The following is a 10,522-nucleotide window of genomic DNA, read 5'->3' as shown; positions in this document are numbered from 1 at the left end:
GCAACTGGTGAAAAAGTTTCATTATAGTCAACTCCTTGCCTTTGAGTATAACCTTTCGCCACCAATCGCGCCTTGTAGGTCAATACCTTACCATCAGGCCCAAGCTTTCTTTTGTAGATCCATTTACACCCTATCGGAACAATTCCATCGGGAGGATCTACTAAAGACCAAACTTGGTTTGTATGCATCGAATCCAATTCTGACTGCATAGCTTCAAGCCATAAATTCGAATCCGCATCAGAAATTGCTTCCTTGAAGTTTCTTGGATCACATCCAATGTCGGGTTCATCTTTACCCCCTTCAAGAAGAAGACCATATCGAACTGGAGGTCTAGAAGTCCTCTCGGATCTTCTAGATTCAGACGTGTCCAGCAATGGTTCCTGAGGTGTAGGATCGTTATTTTGTATTTCGGGTTCTTCTCGAACTTCTTCGAGTTCCATCATCTCGCCTTTCTTATCCAATAAGAACTCCTTCTCCAAGAAGGTGGCATTCCTAGAAATAAACACCTTTGTTTCAGCAGGATAATAGAAATAATATCCGATTGAGTTCTTCGGATACCCCACAAAATAACATAAGCTGGATCGACTATCCAACTTGTCTCCCACTGTCTGCTTCACGTAAGCAGGACATCCCCAAATCCTCAAGTACGAATACTTAGGAGCTTTGCCATTCCATAACTCGTATGGTGTTTTGTCCACTGCTTTAGTGTGGACGTTGTTCAACAACAATACCGCCGTTTCAAGCGCATAGCCCCAAAACGAAGGTGGAAGCTCAGTGAAGCTCATCATAGATCGAACCATGTCCAACAAAGTTCGATTACGACGCTCCGATACACCATTAAGCTGTGGTGTCATAGGAGGAGTCCACTGAGAGAGAATCCCATTCTCTTTCAGATAGTCCAAAAACTCGGTACTCAAGTATTCTCCACCTCGATCCGATCGAAGTGCTTTAATACTTTTACCTAGCTTGTTTTCTACTTCAGCCTTGAATTCTTTGAACTTTTCAAATGCTTCAGACTTATATTTCATCAAATATAAATACCCATACCTTGAATAATCATCAGTAAAGGTAATGACGTAGGTGTGGCCATGTTGAGTCTCTACTCTAAATGGACCACAAACATCTATATGGATCAAATCCAACAGATTTTGTCTACGCTCAGGTTTCCCCTTAAAAGGAGATTTAGTCATTTTTCCTTTTAGACAAGATTCACAAGTAGGTAGAGTTAATATCAGACATATCAAACATGCCCTCTCCCACTAGCTTGTTCATCCTTCTTGAGAAAATATGACCTAGCCTAGCGTGCCATAGGTTTGCCGGGTTTTGACTATCGTTTTTCCTTTTGTTTGTTGTAGCCGGTTTATCAACATAATTCATTGGAACGTCTTTTAGTTTTAAGTTGTATAGATCGTTTTCAAATTGTCCATTTCCAATTAAACATTCATTCTTGTAAATATTGCAAATCTCATTCACAAAATTGCAAGAATAACCATCTCTATCTAGCATAGAAACAGAAATAATGTTTTAATTAAATCTGGAACAAATAAAACATCTATCAAAAGTAACTTAAAACCGTTCTGCAAAAAATAAATATTTCCCATAGCTATGGATTTAACTCTGGAACCATTCCGAGCCTTGACTGGGTCTCACCCATCCTTATCCTATTACTTCTTGTTATCATTTGCAACTCATTGCAAATATGAGATCTACATCTGGTATCCAATACCCAAGAAGTAGTATTAAGAAAAACATTTATTTCAATGTAAAACATACCCTTTGCAGTTCGCAACTGCTTGGGGTATTCCTTGCAGTTACGTTTCCAATTACCGGGTTTCTTGCAGTGATGGCAAACTTGTTTAGACTTGTCCAATTTTGCATGTAACATTTGGCCTTGAGATCATGGTCCAACCATTTCTCTAATTCGGCCAACCTTTCGGCAGTTACATCAGCCGGGGCTGTTTTCGGAGAAGCCTTTTCTAACACTTAGAAAATCTTTTTCCGAACTTAGGACAATCTTAACTTATGGAATCATTCTGTATTGTTTGCGTCGATAAGTTTGTTTTGTTGGAGAACAGAAACATGTGGATTACTGAGATAAAACAGACAATTATCGATGATTGTTTAAATAATTTACTAAGACATAAAATTGGCGAATTTTATTTTATGAATCTCACTCCCACTATTTTAACGATTTCACCACCCTCTAGTGAAAACGGGAAACTTTTTCCTTAGTGAGAACATGGAGTCCAATTGACAAACTTATGGTCCCGAATAATATCAGCCAACCATAATTCTCAAAAGGTAGAGCCCAATTGCTTCCAAAGCAACCCCCATGTGTTTACCTCATGTCCAATAAGGGCCCAATAATATGACGCCGTTTAAAGTGACATGTCAAGATGACCCATCAATATTAAGTTGTGATGGACGGTCGCCATGTGGATCCCCCAATAATATGAGCCGATCCCATGGGAGTTCCACCCAACTTACAACATTTGTCGATCCAATGTACAGCTTTCCGACGGACGGGCCCCCCCAATAATATGAGCCGGACCGTATCCGCGGGTAGCATCACATACATTGACCGTTGATGGAAGGTGGGAACATTTAAACAAATTTAAATTTCCTTTATTTATCTTGATATAAATTTTAAATCATATTTAAAATGAGGGATTTTTAATTATAAAAATATTTGTCTCATCATATTCATTTTATTGCATGCTTGCCGGATTCACGCAATTTATGTCTAAACATGCATACAATCATAATATCAAATATTATATAGGATGATCGATTCCATTTCTAATTGACCCGTGGTTGCCAATCACGGGTCTTAGTCCAATCCTAGGTAATATGCAGTATGCAATGCAATCCTATTACATGTGCTTCCAATTTACATTTCTTCAGTCTTTATTGTCTGCTGGGCCCACCATCTTCAAATCTTGATCTCCCACTAAATCTAATGCATTTACAATAAATAACAATGACAAGTAGGGGATACATTTTTAGGGGTGGGAACGGGCTATAAACCAAGCCCACTTTTATTACATATGACATTCATATCGGGCCATAAACCAGGCCCATTAATAAAACCAACAACAATAAAAACAAAATGTAAATTCCTAACATACACCTACAAAATTGGTCATGGCAATCGATCATCCTTATCCAATAACATTTAATTCAAAATTAATTTATTGGATAACATGCAGTGATAATTCAAATTTAAACAAGATAAAATCATATTTTATATATAAAATCATATTTTACACATAAAATCATATTTTATCTCTATATCAAATAAAATCATATTTTATCTATAAAATCCAATTTTAAGATAAAATCATATTTTACTTAATATATCATAAGATCATATCTTATCATCAATTGTACCAAAAATAATTGATTTCAAAATTCAATTTAAGGATAAAATATTAAAATTTTCCAAAAATTCAAATTTATCCAAAAATCAGTTTTAAAATTTACGGACTCGAACAATTCGATCCGAAATCTCGTGAACCAATCAAAAACAATTTTTGACCGGACCAAAAATAAAATTTTAACACATTAAAATTAATTTTAAATAAAATTTAATTTTTCCCGCGGGCCGCCCGGGACACTCCCGGGCCGGCCCGCACCCGGGGCGCGGGCCGGGGGCAGCCCGGCTGCCCCCTTAGGGCAGCGACTCTCGCTGCCCTGGCGGCGCCTGGCGCCGCCGCTGGGCGGCGCCGTGCGTCGCCCTGGGTGGCGCCGAACGCCCGCCCTGGGCAGCGCCGAGCGCCGCCCTGGGCAGCGCCGAGCGCCGCCCTGGGCAGCGCCGAGCGCTGCCCTGCGCAGCGCCCAGCGCTGCGCTGGGCGGCGCCGTGCGCCTCCCCCGGGGCAGCGACCATCGCCGCCCCCTCCGGGCAGCGATCCAATCGCTGCCCGGGTTTTGCCCCGAAAAAAAAAAATTTTATTTAAAAATATTTATTTTGTTTCAAAAACCGAGACTCAAAAATTTTGTACAATTGATTAATTCAATCGTTTGATCTGAGCAACCTTGCTCTGATACCACTGTAGGAAAACTGGCGATCTCAGATCAATCACGATTGATACCCGGTGCAGCGGAAGTTTAAAAATTTTATCATGGAACAATTCCATGGTGTGGGTATCAACCATTCAACGATTAAATTATTGTGTGTGTAAAATTCAAATAACAATTAATTAAATTTTACCTTCAATCTCGAAGCGAGATTATTGGACACCACACAGATTTCTCTGCGCTTCTTGTATCTCCCAGGAACTGATGAACTCCTTTAATCAGGTCCACGAATGGGGTTTAAATCCCTCTGATAGATTGCACTAGAAAATCTATCAGAAGTTTTCTGCGAAGAGATTAAACGAATCTGATTCGTTATTCCTGACTGCGATTCAAAATCACAGACCGAAATTTTCTCTGACAGAGGGGGAGGGTTCGGCCGATTTCTTTTGAGAGGAGGCTAGGGTTTCGAAAATCCTGTCTCAAAAATTATGACCTGTTGTGTTTAATTTCTGTACTGCAATAACTTATTTATAATGCAGGCCACTAACACATTAGGGCCCATTAGTCATAAGCTAGGGCCCGACAAGCAAAGCCCGCACGTTCAGAAATTAATATAAAATTCATCGTGACTCCGATTGATGAACCGATTTCACCAATGTGCACAGAAACCATTTCTGCACATTTTAAAGTCAAAATAAATTTTCCTGAATCCGAATTCAGTGGTTTCCAAAAATGTCCATCCCTATGTCATTTTAGGAAATCCTACTCCCTTACTCTTATTTAAGAAGTCCAACTCCTTAGTTCATTAAATTTAACTCTTTAAATTTAACTATCTCAATGGGGATTAAAACTCCATTACACTGTGTGACCCTCAATGGTTCAGGGATACAGCTAGCCGTGGGCTCACAACTCCTTGTGACTCGGAACAACACTTTCCGACTTGCCCAACGAATCAAGGTAAAGCGCCTAGCAACATCGCCCCATGATTCCCTAGGTATCACTGATAGTGCCTACAAGAACCAGTAGATTTTGGTTAGCGTACAGTACGGTCCCTTCATCCATATATCCCGATCGAATCAACAACCATTGGTATATCGAGAGTCGCTCAAGATTCGATAACTATGCAATACATCTTGAAGATCAAATTAGTGACATCGCATGTGCTACTAAGAAACCATTTCTTAAATCACATCAAGTACTCTGGCCAGAGATTTGTCACACTAATATCTCCTCAGATCGCATAGGATATCCACACTCGCAAGTATGTGGTGAATCCTTGACAACAATGCATTGACTCCTATATGTGTCGTAACTGTACCCAATCTCGACACCTGATGACCCCCATAGAGTCGGTAAACGAGTCAAAGCACAGCACTAGCATATAGAGTCTCCATGATGTTTCAAGTCGTAAGGACTAATGGTGTACAACCAAAACCGCGGACTTTATCCACTCGATAAGTGATAACCACTTGGAAAGTCCGGATAGGGTAGTTCGATTATTCATCCTATGAATATCCATTTGCATGCTTCGAACATCTCCATGTTCCCTACCAATGAAACGTGGTACTCCGCATCGCAAATGCTAGTCTCAAACTCGAGCGATCCTTATCCTTATTATCGGACGGCTCAATCGACTAGGAACGGTTTTAGAATATACAGTGACTATAAGATGTATTTCATGATAGACATCCCCATGTTCTACCACATCTTACATACACTATAGTATATTCAAGGTCTTTATCAAAACAACAATAGTATATCACAATATAACAATATGAAGTAATATAAAGTCATTGCCATTAATAAAAGTGTAAATAATATTAAACAAAAGATTGTTTATACAAAGAGTCATCAAAGCCCATAGCCACACAGTTGGCTCACTGGGCACCTACTCTTACAGTTTCTCATAGAGACAGTTTATCCACATGGTGCCATTGAATTGCGGTGTACAGATGGAAGAACTTTCAAGGTTAATGGGCAGAGAGTCAAGCACTACTTTGGCAATGAAGTACTACCCGCATCCAGTGCATTGCTTGATGATCCCAACTAAAGACTGGTGCACGTCAGACTGATGACTTTAAACCAAGCGCTTTTTGGGAGGCAACCCAAATTTTTTAGTTTTTGTCTTTGTTTTCTCATTTTATTTAATTTTTTTTTTGTTTCTTGTTTTTTCGTTTTTACTTTTAATTTTGTTGTTTTGGAAGTAATTTGGTTTTTTCTATGATTTTTTTAGGATTTTGGATACCAATCTCGAACCGAAGGGGCGCCCGCTCTATTAATTAGCGCGCCCGCGCCGCTCTAGCATGACAATGGTGAAATTTTTCGAGCTCAAGGCGCGCCCGCCCCTCTTTCGGCGCGCCCGCGCCGTCCCTGTACCATATTTGTGCCAAAATTTTTGAGATGAAGTTTCGCCTGCCCTTACCACTCGCGCGCCCGCCCCGCCCCTGCTATTACAAAACTCACAAAACGAATCGAAGGCGCGCCCGCCCTTACCATACGCGCGCCCGCCCCGACACCGATTTCTTCCATATAACATACTCTTTTCTTTCCTTTCTCCCAAATCTTTTCCCTAATTTCTTGTCCACCTTATTCCTCACGATTTTTTCCCCCTCTTCTATTGTTATAATTGGCTCGTCTATCTCTTCATCTCCACCCCCCACAATCTAATTTCTTTCATCATATATTTGACGCGGGACGGTCGAACCACTTTTATCCAGGGCACGCCTCATTTAATTTTTGGAGGATTGTACATTGGGGAAGCTTTTGATTATCTACTCTTCTCGGACTCATATGGAGTAAGTCGTTCTTTTGGTACTTCTAAACGTGTTTTGGGTGGTGAGTTTTCCAAATTCTACTCGTGCGATTCGTGGGTCTTGAAGTCTTAATTGATTAATCGATCTTTGAAGTGTGAATTCTATTGGATTGTTGCGGAAGCGGTTGTTGTTGTGTGTGGATTGTGGATTCGATTTAAGTTTGGGGAAGTTGTGATTGTGGTAAATTGGTTAATTGTTGCGTGACTTGTGGTGCACATTAAGTGTTTGATTCATGGCACCAAAGAAGAAACAAAAGTCTGTTGCATCCTCTTCTCATGCTAATCCGGAGCCTGAGCCGCAGCGTTTCTGGAATGAGAGTGCCGAATAGCATTATCAAAATTGTCTAGGCAAAACGATATTACCGGAGCGTGGGTTTGATACGACATCGGGATTTGGGAACGATGAGTTTTTGAGTACAATTGGTAGGGCTGTGAATGGGCATCAATGGTTAAATTTTGTTAAGCCACCTCAGGATGCAGTCGTCCCAATCGTTCGTGAATTTTATGCGAACTTGAAAGTAAAGCACATACAGTTGAAAGTGCTTGTCCGAGGCCAGCTGGTGCCTTTTGATGCTCACACTATTAACACCCTGTACAACCTTCCTCCAGTATTTCACGATGAGTATGCGGAGTACCGAGCGAATGAAGGGGATTACGCGGCGATTCTGAGCCGTATTTGTGTTCCGGGCGCGGAATGGCGCATGGGCCGTGATCATCAGCCTTCTAAGTTGAATAAGACCGAGCTAATTCCTGATGCTAAGCTGTGGTATAACTTTGTGTGTGCTCGTCTTAAAATGACTAACCACGAGCATGAGGTGACACGAGAACGAGCGATTCTTGTTTATTGTATTTTGGAGGGCAAAGCAATCGACTTGGGACAGATTTGTCAAGCAACTATTCAGGGTGTGGCGGCAGGTAAGACGACTGGCGGGTTTGCATTGCCCACACTTATCACTGATCTTTGTGAAGGGGCTGGAGTTGAGTGGGGCCAGAATGAAGAATTGTTGAAAGCTACTGCTCCTATTGCTTGTCATACTCCTTTTCGTCTGATACCGGCTTCTAAGCACCGAACTCGCGCTGAGAGGCGAGATTTTAATGAGAGAGCAGCTGCACGAAGCGGCCCTGCACCCCGACCTCAGGTTCCCCCTGTTGCGCCCGATCGTGTTGCTCTTCTGGAGGATGAATTGAGAGCGCACCGTCAAGAGATTCGGACATTTCAGCAGACTACTGGTGTCTTTATGAACTACATGATGGATTTTACAGATGCTTTGAGACATCAGTTTCCACAGGCTGCTAGTTCGACTCATCCATTTCCTCTGTATCCATAGTGGCCGCCCACTTTTGGCCCTTCAGGTCCGTCCCATGATGATGCCGCTGATGATGGCGACGACCACTGACGGTCGTCGTTTGTGGTACATGTTCTTTATGCTTTATTGTTTTAATTCCTTGAGGACAATGAATGTACTAAGTTTGGGAGAGTTGTGTTAGTTCTGACTTTTATTGTTTTTGTTTAGTTGCTTTTGCTTTTGCTTTTGTGTTTATTTTAGTTGTTTGGTTCTTAGGAGTTGTGTTGTGTTGGTGTGTGGCTGAATTTGAGAAATTTATGTAGTTGTGTTTTTTTTTGGTGAATGATGTTGAGAAATCATAATGAAATGTATTGATGGCCAATGATGTTAATTTTTGTTTTGTAACTGAAGTCCATGACTACCTGCCTAGCTGACAAAATTTTTGAAATAAACGGAACCAAGTGAACAATTGAACTCCTATATATTCTGTGATTTTGCTTGAATCTGAATCTTGAGACAGACAAACATAAAAATGATTGAGGCATTGTTTGGATTTTTTGGGCCTTGAATTTTATTGAATCAATTTATCCTTAGTTGCCCATTTGAGCTTACACACATATTAGTACTTAGAGGTACGAGAATTCTGAAACTACTTGTGAAAATCATCGTTTACTGCTGATGATTATTCCTTTCTGCACTGATTGAGATTTGTATGATTTAATTGTGGATTGAGACTTGTCTAGAACTAGTTCGGACACCCCTCGAGGCGAAATACGGGCAAAACTGTGATTAGGAATGATTTAGGCGATTTTTCTGAATTCGTTTGAGCCTTTCGAGCTACCTATTATATATGTTATCCCTAGTACTTTGTTTGAGCTTTATTGAAAATCGAATGACATGCGTGTAAACGTGTGATGAAACCCCCATTCGTCATTATTTCAAGGTCCTACATTGACTACCTGAATAGCTTATATACTATTTCCTACCTTTAAGGAAGTAATTTGAATGCTAAATTATTATATGCTCCTAGTTTTTATTTGTGAAAAATGGAATGGTGTGGTGGATGAATGGAAATGAGGAAGGTAGTAGAAAAGAAAAAAAAGAGTTGAAAAAGTTGTGAAAAGAAAAGTTGTGAAAAGAAAAGTTGTGAAAAAATCAATGAAGTGAAATAAGTGTGAAGTTGTGAATGAAAAGGAGTTGACATTAGAGTTTGAGTATAAATGTGAATTACTCCTTATTTGAATTCTTTTCCTTCATTTGTAGCCATGAGCCAGGCCTTGCATTATAAGCTTATTAAGTCCTATTGACCGAGTCACAGTTGCCCAATATACTAGTGGAGAGGGGTTGCGAGAATTTAGCCTATGGACTGTTGATTGAAACTTTAATGATTATGAATTCTTGATCGAAACACGCACACACTACGTTCTTTGAATTAAACCAATTGAGTGTGGTTGTGATGATATATCCTTGAATTTGATCCTGCTCTACCATGAAAGTCCTCATGATTTGTAAATGTTTGAATTGAGTTAAGAGAAGAGTATTTTGAAACGTGAGTTGCGGAGTTTATGAGTTTATGAAGTTGAATTACTTTTCTGGCTAACTTATTTTTCAAGTGTTAGTAGGACAGATATGATAGGATTTAAATTGTTTTGGAATTCCATACTGAGGTCATTAATTCATAGTCATTCTTGATGGTTGTTGTTCTTGAAATTGAGTGGAGTTTGTGTTAGTTTTGCTCGAGACGAACAAAAGTTCAAGTTTGGGGGAATTTGATAAGTGCATTTTGTGGACTTAATTTGTATATAGTTTTACTTGACTTTTGGAATTTATTGGTAGATATTGCGTGAAATTGTTGTTGTTTTTGTGTTTGTAGGAAGTTATGGACTTCGATGTGTTCAAGTGGAAATAAGCTTAAAAGATGGAAGTTTACAAGGAAATTCAAGAGTTGGAAAAGAGAAGAAAAAGACTGAGTTCGAGCTGGAGTGGCGCCCGCCCTATCCCTAGGCACGCCCGCGCTGTTACTGAAGAATTCAAGTAGAAAAGTCGAGCTGAGGGCACGCCCGCGCTGACCCTAGGCGCGCCCGCGCTGACCCTAGGCGCGCCCGCGCCGTTGAAGAATGTTCAAAAGTTTGTTTTGCGAATTGAGAGCGCGCCCGCCCTGTTTCCTGCGCGCCCACGCCGTCGTCTGTTTGGAATATTAGAGTCCGACTGTTTATGGAAAGTTTGGGGATATCTTTGGTATTATTTTGGACGATTGTTAGGTGATATTTAGGGTATTTTTCTGAGTCAAAAAAATCTATCTATCAGCCGCCAATACACACAATATTGTAGATAGCACTTTGGTGAGTTTTTGGAGTTGAAGAACTGAAGATTTCTTGGAACAAAGACGAAGAATTTTCGACCGGA

This window comes from Henckelia pumila, chromosome 3 (assembly GCF_033568475.1).
Source record: "Henckelia pumila isolate YLH828 chromosome 3, ASM3356847v2, whole genome shotgun sequence".
Classification (NCBI taxonomy): domain Eukaryota; kingdom Viridiplantae; phylum Streptophyta; class Magnoliopsida; order Lamiales; family Gesneriaceae; genus Henckelia; species Henckelia pumila.
The sequence above is the reverse complement of the archived record's forward strand: the minus strand, read 5'-3'. Positions refer to the sequence as shown.